The following is a 10692-nucleotide window of genomic DNA, read 5'->3' as shown; positions in this document are numbered from 1 at the left end:
CCAAAAATCATATGTTATCTTGGAATTAACTTAACCAGAGACGTAAAGGATTTATATTCTAGAAACTACAAATCACTCTTGAAAGACTTTGAAGAAGACACAAAAAGATGGAAAAATATTCCATGCTCATGGATCGGAAGAATTAACATAGTTAAAATGTCCATGCTACCCAGAGCAATCTACACTTTCAATGCCATCCCGATCAAAATACCCATGACATTTTTCAAAGAACTGGAAGAAACAGCTCTTAAATTTGTGTGGAACCAGAAAAGGCTGCGAATCGCCAAGGAAGTGCTGAAAAGGAAAAACAAAGCTGGGGGCATCACGTTGCCGGATTTCAAGTTGTACTACAAAGCTGTGATCACAAAGTCAGCATGGTACTGGCACAAAAACAGACACATAGACCAATGGAACAGAATAGAGAACCCAGAAATGGACCCTTAGCTCTTTGAGCAAGTAATCTTTGATAAAGCAGGAAAAAACATCCAGTGGAAAAAGGACAGTCTCTTCAATAAATGGTGCTGAGAAAATTGGACAGCTACATGAAAAAGAATGAAACTTGACCATTCTCTCACACCATACACAAAGATAAACTCCAAATGGATGAAAGACCTTGATGTGAGACAGGAATCCATCAAAATCCTAGAGGAGAACATAGGCAGCAACCTCTACGACATCGGCCACAGCAACCTTTTTCATGACACATCTCCAAAGGCAAGAGAAACAAAAGAAAAAATGAACTTGTGGGACTTCATCAAGATAAAAAGCTTCTGCACAGCCAAGGAAACAGTCAAAAAAACTAAGAGGCAGCCCACGGAATGGGAGAAGATATTTGCAAATGACACTACAGATAAAAGACTGGTATCCAAGATCTACAAAGAACTTCTCAAACTCAATACACGAGAAACAAATAAACAAATCAAAAAATGGGCAGAAGATATGAACAGACACTTCTCCAATGAAGACATACAAATGGCTAACAGACACATGAAAAAATGTTCAAAATCATTAGCCATCAGGGAAATTCAAATCAAAACCACACTAAGATACCACCTTACGCAAAAATGGGCAAGGCAGGAAACAACAATTGTTGGAGAGGATGTGGAGAAAGGGGATCCCTCCTGCATTGTTGGTGGGAATGCAAGTTGGTACAGCCACTCTGGAAAACAGTGTGGAGGTCCCTTAAAAGGTTAAAAATTGAGCTACCCTATGACCCAGCCATTGCACTACTGGGTATTTACCCCAAAGATACAGACGTAGTGAAGAGAAGGGCACCCCAATGTTCATAGCAGCATTGTCCACAATAGCTAAATCATGGAAGGAACCGAGATGCCCTTCAACAGATGACTGGATTAAGAAGATGTGGTCCATATATACAATGGAATATTACTCAGCCATCAGAAAGAACGATTTCTCAACATTTGCTGCAACACGGACGGCACTGGAGGAGATAATGCTAAGTGAAATAAGTTAAGCAGAGAAAGACAATTATCATATGGTTTTTCTCATCTATGGAACATAAGAACTAGGAAGATCGGTAGGAGAAGAAAGGGATAAAGAAAGGGGGGGTAATCAGAAGGGGGAATGAACCATGAGAGACTATGGACTCTGAGAAACAAACTGAGGGCCTCAGAGGGGAGAGGGTGGGGGAATGGGATAGTCTGGTGATGGGTAGTAAGGAGGGCACGTATTGCATGGTGCACTGGGTGTTATACACAACTAATGAATCATGGTACTTTACATAAAAAACCTGGGATGTACTGTATGCTAACATAATATAAAAAATATTATTATAAAAAATAAAAATAAATAAATAAATGAGAACCTAGAACATGTGTAAATCCTAATATAATGTATCCACAATGGAGAGATTAAATATGTGGTGTAGGATGAGAGACAGTCAAGAACAAGAAGTTCCTGAGAGGGGTTGGAGGTGTGTGGGGCACCGTATGAAAGTATTAATGTTAGCTGTAAGAAGATACTTCCACAAGCAAAGGGAAGGAGGAGTGGGTGGGCTGGTTTTAATTACCTGTTTCTTTACTTATAGCTGAGTTAATTCAGCTGTCCTCAGAGTATCTGAACTATAAAGTGCTGTTTGTTTTTTTTAAGAGGTAGTTTCTGAAGGAAGGAAAACTTCCAGATTCATTTTGTGAAGCCAGCATTACCCTAATGCCAAAACCAGTTAAAGACTCCAAAAAAGAACTTCAGTCCAATATGATGAACATGGATGTAAAAATTCTCAATAAAATTCTAGCAAGCTGAAACTGACAGTACATTTAAAAAAAAAAAATCTCACCACAATCAAGATGGGACTATTCCTGGGTTGCAAGGGTGGCTCAATATTCCCAAATCAACAAATATGATAATGTGATTTCACGTTAATGAAGGGATATGAACCATATGATCATATCAATAGATGCAGAAAAAGCATTTGACAAAGTTCAGCATCATTCACGGTAAAAACAACCGTAAACAGAGGGAGCATAACCTCAACATAATAAAGGCCGTATATTAAACACCCATAGCTAATACCATTCTCATTCTCATTGGGGAAAACAGAGCTTTCCCCCTACGGTCAGGAACAAGAGAGGGATGTCCACTCTCACTGCTGTTATTCAACAAAGCACTGGAAGTCCTAGCCACAGCAGACAACAAAAAGAAATAAGCATCCAGGGGCGTCTGGCTGGCTCATTCAATACAGCATACAACTCTATCTCTCAGTCATGAGTTCAAGCCCCATGTTGAGCCTACTTAAAAAAATGAAAGATAAAAAGCATCAAAATCATCAAATAAGAAGAAGAACCTCAGTATTTGCAGATGACATGATACTCTACATAGAAAACCTTGAAAGACCATCAAAAAATGCTAGAAGTGGTAAGAGAATTCAGTAAAGTCACAGGATACAAAATCAATGTACAGAAACCTGCATTTCTATACACCAATAATGAAGCAGCAGAAAGATTAAGGAACCAATCCCATTTGGAACTGCACCAAAAACAATAAAATACTAGGAATAAACCTAACTGAAGAGGTGAAGTGAATGCAGAGAAGTGAAGGGGATGTTTAGGGAATTTATTAAGGACATAAAGGAGCTGCTTTACTAGTCACAGGAATCTAAGAGGGCACCATGTAAACAATTCCCAGAAGCGCAGGATTTGGGATTCGTGACCGGGATGTGAGGAATACCAAAGCGTGTTGTGATAGCATTGTTAGAGAAAATAAGGTCAGAGCTGGGGGTGGGCTGAGTTTGGGCTGTGACCAGTGAAAACAAAATTTAAAGGGAGGGTAAATGAAATCTGAGCAGGTTCTAAAACGATGGGGGGTACGTAGGTCTAAAAGGGGAGTGCAATTAGGATTAGGATAAGAGCTGGTAGGGTGGTTCACACTGTTTCTACTTCTTGCGCGTCTCACATATAGCTTGGAAAGGAGAGCCTGCAGACGCGCTGTGGAACCAAGTGCTCCTTTTGCTCAGTAGCTGTTTGCCGTCCTCGAGGGTACAGCAGCAGCAGACAGCAGACAGAGAATGGTCCCCAAAGCACGTGGTCCCTGCGTGAGGGGTCCTTGGGGCTGCGCTCTGCTGGGGCCTGGGCTCTGTGCACGGATGTGGGCTCGCCGAAGTCTCGGCACAGTCGAGCCTCGGGGCGTCGCCGACTTGCCCGGCTTTTAGACCTGGTTTCTCCGACTTCAGTCATACTTCGTTCCAGTACGTGTTCTGCCACAGCACCCTTCTATTGTGTTTGATTATGCTTAGTGGTTTTTAATTACAAAACGGATACATGCATATGAGAAAACAAGGTAAACGACTTCCGTCCTAGATAAGAGAAGGGAACCCTTTGCTCCTTCTTATTCTACTGCCCCAGAAACTTAACACCGCAGAGAAATACGCGTTCTGTCACACTGTATTCTGATACATGCAAATATACTGTTTTCTTATAAAAATTGTCATACCTTTGCCTCTTTTTCAAACCTGTCCTTCTCTGTATGTAGTTCTTTACGTCACTCTGTGCCCGGCCCTGGGCTGGACACATGACGTCATCAAGACTTGGCTGCTGTAAGCCAGCCCGCGCCCCAGTGTATACAGTCCGGTTTCCTTCGTAGTAGCTGCTTAGCGTCTGGTTGTATGGATGTGATGGAATTAATCCGCATTCCCCTCCAAAACAATGCTGCCGTGAGCAATACCGTTTGTCTGTCTCACTTCCGTCTGTCCTTCGTACCGCTCCCAGGGCGATCCATCCAGCGCGCTAATCACCTGTATTACAGTTCACGTTTCAATCCTCCACGGGCTTTTTCATTCCTTTAAGCTAAAATCTTTTTAAGTGACCTCCAGGCTCAACTCCTACCTGTCTTTCTGGGCCACATTCCTTAGTACGCCATGTCTTTACTCCCGCTCTGGACCCTAACCCGGCCTGTCCACCTGTGGCTCTGAACGCTCGGGCTGCTTCCACACGCTGGTCGCACTTCCACGCCTGTTCCGTTGTGTGTCTTACCGACTGAACTGCACGCTTTGGTAAGCTGAGAACTTAGCCTCAGGTGTTCGCTGTTTTACTCCTGGAGCTCGGCCCGTAGTAGGTACTCATTTAAACATTTAAAACTTTTCAGTAAATTTTATGCCTTTTCTTCTTAGTATTTTAGTGGAGGCCTAAGTTGAAACAAGGGCTGGGTTTTAAGTGATTGTAGAAGGCAAAAATGGCATGAATCAAAGTTTCGTTTTTCTAAGCACTGGAGTCACACTCAGCAACCTATCCCACCATGAGGAGCCTATTCAGAGAACTGCAGTTTATTTTTTTAAAGATTTTAGTTATTTGAGACAGCACACCCACGAGCACTAGCAGGGAGGAGGGGCAGAGGGGGAAGCAGGCTCCCCACTGAGCAGGGACCCCGACACGACTCAATCCCAGGACCCTGAGATCATGACCTGAGCCGAAATCAAAGAGCTGGATGCCCAACTGAGCCACCCATGCGCCCCGAGGGAGAGAATCTTAAGCACACTCCATGCCCAGTGTAGAGCCCGACAGGCTCAATCTCAGAGCCCTGAGATCGTGACCTGGGCCAAAATCAAGAGTCAGAGGCTTAACTGAGTCACACAAGCTACCCTCTATTGTTAATTTTTTGGAGGAACCTCCAGACTGTACCACAGTGGTTACACCAATTTACATTACCACCAGCAAAGCATGGATGTTCTCTTTGCTCCACACCCTTGCCAACACTAGTCATTTCTCGTCTTTCTTATACTAGCTGTTTTAACGGGTGTGAGGCGGTGTCTCATTGTGGTTTTGACTTGCATTTCCCTGACGATGAGTGGTGCTCAGCACCCTTCCCTCCGTCTGTTGGCCGTCTGTAGATCTTTGGAAAAACATCTACTCAGGTCCTCTGCCCATTATTAAGTCAGATTATTCAGCTATTTGGGTACTGAGATGAATAAGTTCTTTATGTATCTTGTATATTAACCCCTTATTGGACACATTGAATGCAATTCTCTTCTCTCATTCATCAGGTCCCCTTTTCATTTTGTTGGTGGTTCACTTTGCTGTTCAAAAGCTTATTAGCTTGATGCAGTCCCGATAGTCTATTTTTGCTTTTGTTTCCCTTTCCTGAGGAGACAAATCTAAAAAAATGTTGTCTGTCCATGTTTCCTTTCAGGAGTTTTAAGATTTCAGGTATCACATTTAAGTCTTTTAGTTTATTTCTGTGTATGGTGTAAGAAAGCGGCCCATGTGGCTACTTCCCAGGTAGCTGTCCAGTTGTCCCAACACCATTTATTGAGACTGTCATTTTTCCATTGTATATTCCCTCCTTTGTCATAGGTTAACTGACCATATAGGGAAGGGTTATTTCTGACTCTCCATCTTGTCCCATTGATCTGTCTTCACTGATCTATATAACTAGTGATTTCTGAGCCATAATTTTTTTCTTTTACTTGTCTGTTCTCTAGCTAATGTAGTAAACAGAACTAAGTTTTCTATTTTTTTAACTAAACAATTCCATCAGGAAACTTAATAATTTTCAAAAGCATTATTTTACTATCTTCAAAGTCATACATAGATTTGCTTAGGCTGTTATTGGATATATCAATTCTATCCATTTTTTTAAAGTATCAGATTTTTTTTTTTTTTTACATTTTTAAAACCACTTTTTCTATCTCCAGTTTTTTAAAGGCAAACTTTTTGAAAAGGACATTTTAAAAGTATTGCTAAAGGGCATGGGCTCTTTCTAGACTTCATCTAGGGGCACCTGGCTGGCTCAGTCAGTGGAAGATGTAACTCTTGATCTTGGAGTTGTGAGTTCAAGCCCCATGTTGGGTGTACAGATTACTTAAAAATAAAATCTTTAAAACAGAAATAGACAGGGATGCCTGGGTGGCTCAGTCGGTTAAGCATCTGCGTTCAGCTCAGGTCATTGTCCTGCGGTCCTGAAATCGAGCCCGCGTCAGGCTCCCTGTTCAGCAGGGAGTCTGTTTCTCCCTCTCCCTCTGCACCTCCCCCTGCTCATGCTCACTAGCTCACTCTCTCTCAAATAAATAAATAAAATCTTAAGAAATAGGGGCACCTGGGTAGCGCAGTCGTTAAAGCGTCTGCCTTCGGCTCAGGGCGTGATCCTGATGTTCCGGGATCGAGTCCCACATCAGGCTCCTCCGCTATGACCCTGCTTCTTCCTCTCCCACTCCCCCTGCTGTGTTCCCTCTCTCGCTGGCTGTCTCTCTGTCACATAAATAAATAAAATCTTTTAAAAAAAAATCTTAAGAAATAGACCATCTAAATTGACTTCTAGGCTAAATTCAAAATATGAGAGGAAAAAATAAGATGCTAGGATAAGAATAAGGGGACCTATGTTAGATAAGGAAGTCAAGAAAGGTCTCCATGAGATGACATTTAAGCCAAAATCTGAAGGAAAGGAAGTGGTCCTCCATGAAGGGCGAAGAGTGGAGGAACAGACGAGCTTTCTAAATAGAACAGCAAAAGTCCGAGTCCTCATTTGAACATTGGCATACTTTTCCTCTCTCTGTCTCAGTATTTTTGCTGACTTGCCTTCCAGTTTACTCATCTTTTGTTCTGTGTTCAATTTGCTGTTAAGTCTGTCTATTAAATTCTTCATTTCAGAGACTGTGTCTTCAGTTCTGGAATAGCCAGCCATTTGACTGTTTTTTATAGATTCTAATTACTAGTTGAAATTGTCCAGTTTTCTTTTTCTTCCATCTTTTTGTGTATGTTAACATAGTAACCATATTGACATCAAAATCCTTGTCTAAGAACCGCAATATCTAGGTCACTTGTGTGTCTGCTTCTCCTGTCCGTCTTGTCTCTTAGTGATTACGGGCATGCCTCAGAGATACTGCAGGCTTGTTTGCAGACCACTGCAGTGAGGCACAAATGTCGCACCGCAGCAAGTCAAAGGAATTTTGTTTCCCAGGGCAGATAAATGCCGTGACTCTTGATCTTGGAGTCAAGATCTACCACAGTCTATTAAGTGTATGATACAGTTATTTCCCCAAAAATGGACATACCTTAATTACTTAATTACACAAAAAGGCAAGCTAACCGTCACAGGGGCTTTCACCCCATTACAGTCTTGTTGCTGGTGGAGGGCACTGCCTCACTGCTGACTGATCGGGGTGGTCTTTGCTGAAGGTTGGGGTGGCTGTGGCATTTTCTTAAGATAATGGGGTTTAATCCATTAAATTAATCTTCCTTTCATGAATGATTTCTCTACAGTGTATGATGCTGTTTGATAGCGTTTTACCGACAGGATTTCTTGCAGAACTAGAGTCAGTCCTCGCAAGTCCTCCCACTGCTTTGTTCTTTGTCGTTTCAACACTCTTCCCAGCGTCTTCACCAAGCGTAGATTCCATCTCAGGGAACCACTTCTTTGTTCATCCATGAGAAGCAACTCCTTCTGTTAAAGTTTTATCACTAGATTGCAGCAATTCAATATAATGAAAAAAATATTATATGAGAATTACCAAAATGTGACAGAGACATATGAGCAAATACTACTGGAAAAATGGCACAGATGGACTTCCTCAACACGGGGTTGCCACAAACCTTCAACTAAATGAAAAAGAAAGGCAGTATCTGCGAAGCACAGTAAAATGTAGTTTATCTCTACGATCCTGTTCTTCACGTGCCTAGTAACTATCTATATATAGGTATATATGGGGGGCAGGCTTTAAAAGAACCACGGCGGCTCCAGGTGCTGTTATCTTCTACCAGAGAGTTTCTCCTCTCCTCTGCTCGTTTAAGAGGCCAGTCACCTCAGTCCAGTAAGAGGAGATGGGTTAAAGCTCCGTTACATTTTTAACAAGCCTCAGTTTACACTTTTTAGCCTCTGTGTTTTGGGTAGGACTCTCCTGAAGCTTTTTTTTTTTTAAAAAGATTTTATTTATTTATTCAACAGAGAGAGAGACAGCCAGCGAGAGAGGGAACACAAGCAGGGGGAGTGGGAGAGGAAGAAGCAGGCTCATAGCAGAGGAGCCTGATGTGGGGCTCGATCCCAGAATGCCGGGATCACGCCCTAAGCCAAAGACAGACGCCCAACGACTGAGACACCCAGGCGCCCCATTAGGTCCTAATCTCCCTAACCTCCTACCCCATGCAGCTTCAAATTCCCATAGACAGCTCGGCGGGGACACTGGCCACCTTCCCTAGTGGGTTTTTCATTCGTAGGCACCAAAGTACTGCAGATACTCCATTCTTTTATTCTGCCTCCCCAGCCTCCTGCACAGCCCTCAATTCAGCAAACGTCCCAGGGGACGGAACCAGCTGTGCATTTGAAGATTCTGAAGTTGCTAACCTGCCATTTCAACTTCAACTGACCACAAAACCTCTTGTGATTTCTCTCTGGAATTTTAGTCCATCTAGTCATCGATGCTTCCACAGCTTGATGATGCCTTTAAAAGTAGGACTTTTGTATTGTATCTGGTTGCTGCCACAATTCTGCATCCTACTTGGAAGTAGACTTTGAAAACATCATAAGTAGCCGTTAAACCCAACCTCTTGCTAACAACACAACAGCTCACTTGAAGAGAGAACAGTAAACACTGTTGCAACCACATTAGACACGACTGCATGACAGCTGCAGGTAAGTGTGCCAGGACCGCTGAGAGCCGTTCAGCTGCACACTCAGACTGTACACAAGATCACTGCTCTGAAGGTCAACCCAGTGTAGGATGTTTTCACGCAGAAATAACATACGGAGTCATACTGCAGAAAAGTCACCATGTGTTGTGTGTCCTTCTATCAAGGACAGACCTCTTCATTGGGAGTGTGATGCTTTTACGACGTGGATAATTGAATAAAAGACAGCAGAGTAATGAAAATATCAACTGTCTCACTTGAAATAACGGTGCATTCCTAAGCGTGTTTCACTAAATTTTACACATCTCAAATATGCAAACGTAATAAAATTGTGTCTGAGGTACAAACATCTATTTTTAAGATTTTATTGAGAGAGAGACAGAGACAGCAAGCGAGAGAGCAAGAGCAGGGGGAAGGGGCGGAAGGAGAAGCAACTCCCCACTGAGCGGGGAGCCCGACACAGGCCCCAATCCCAGGACCCCGGGATCACGACCCAAGCCCAAGGCAGACCCTTAACAGACCGAGTGACCCAAGTGCCCTGAGATACAAACTTCTTATACTACATACTTCAAAATGCTCAAGCAGGGTGCCTACCCCTTCCCATGTGTGGAGATGGTCACACCACACATCACCTGTTTCTTGTCTCAACAAGACACATAAGAACTGAAATATCATTTTCTACAAGTGATTTAAAGTGTAACATCATAACATGTTTTTCTCCTACTGTTTGCTTTTATATCTTAGTGTGTCTGGCTGTTGTTACAGAATTTCATCTTAAGGCAACTTTCAGGGCGGCCTGGGTAGCTCAGTCAGCTTCTCCCCCTCCCTCTGCCTCTCCCCCTGCTTATGCTCTCTCACTCTCTCGTTAAATAAATACATAAAATCTTAAAAACAAAAAAAAAACTTTCTTTTTTACTTTTCTGCTACCTCTGGAAAACACCACAGCTTTTAAAAATCATTGTTCAATATGGAAAGATGTGAGATTTGTATGTGAAAATTCAATGAAAGAAAGCGACTCTGAACTTTGCCAGCACCTTCTTGATATGGCAAATATAACATATTGTAATGAAAATGCCCACAAGCTATCATTTTCTTTTTTCAGTGGCAAGTTTATATCTCTTTGTGTATAATCTAGAAGTTACCTGTATTTACTTTAATTAAAAATAATAGCACAAGCACCTAGGTGGCTCAGTCAGTTAAGTGGCCGAATCCTGATTTCCGCTCAGGTCATGGGATCAAACCCCAAGCCGAGCATCTGCTTGGGATTCTCCCTCCCTCTGCCCCTCCCCCTGCTCACCCATGTGTGCATTCTCTCTCAAATAAATAAAAGCACAGTTCTTATTTTCTGAGGTCTCTTGACCACAAATTAATGAGAGTACCTTTAGGATGAGTTACATAGTTCAGAATAATGTTGCATGAAGGGAATTTTAAGGGAAGTTACTATTTTTGGGAAAATGCTTCAAGCAGTTTGGTAAGCCGGACTACTCCCTGCCTGGTGGCCCCACACTTACCTGCTCACAGGCCTCCTGCCTCCTGTCATCTTTGCTCCATCATTCCTTGACTCTTCTTGCTCCAGTAAGGGTCACATTTGATTTAGAAATACAGAGTCCTGCTTACAAAA

Source organism: Ursus arctos, unplaced genomic scaffold (assembly GCF_023065955.2).
Source record: "Ursus arctos isolate Adak ecotype North America unplaced genomic scaffold, UrsArc2.0 scaffold_34, whole genome shotgun sequence".
Taxonomy (NCBI): domain Eukaryota; kingdom Metazoa; phylum Chordata; class Mammalia; order Carnivora; family Ursidae; genus Ursus; species Ursus arctos.
The sequence above is the reverse complement of the archived record's forward strand: the minus strand, read 5'-3'. Positions refer to the sequence as shown.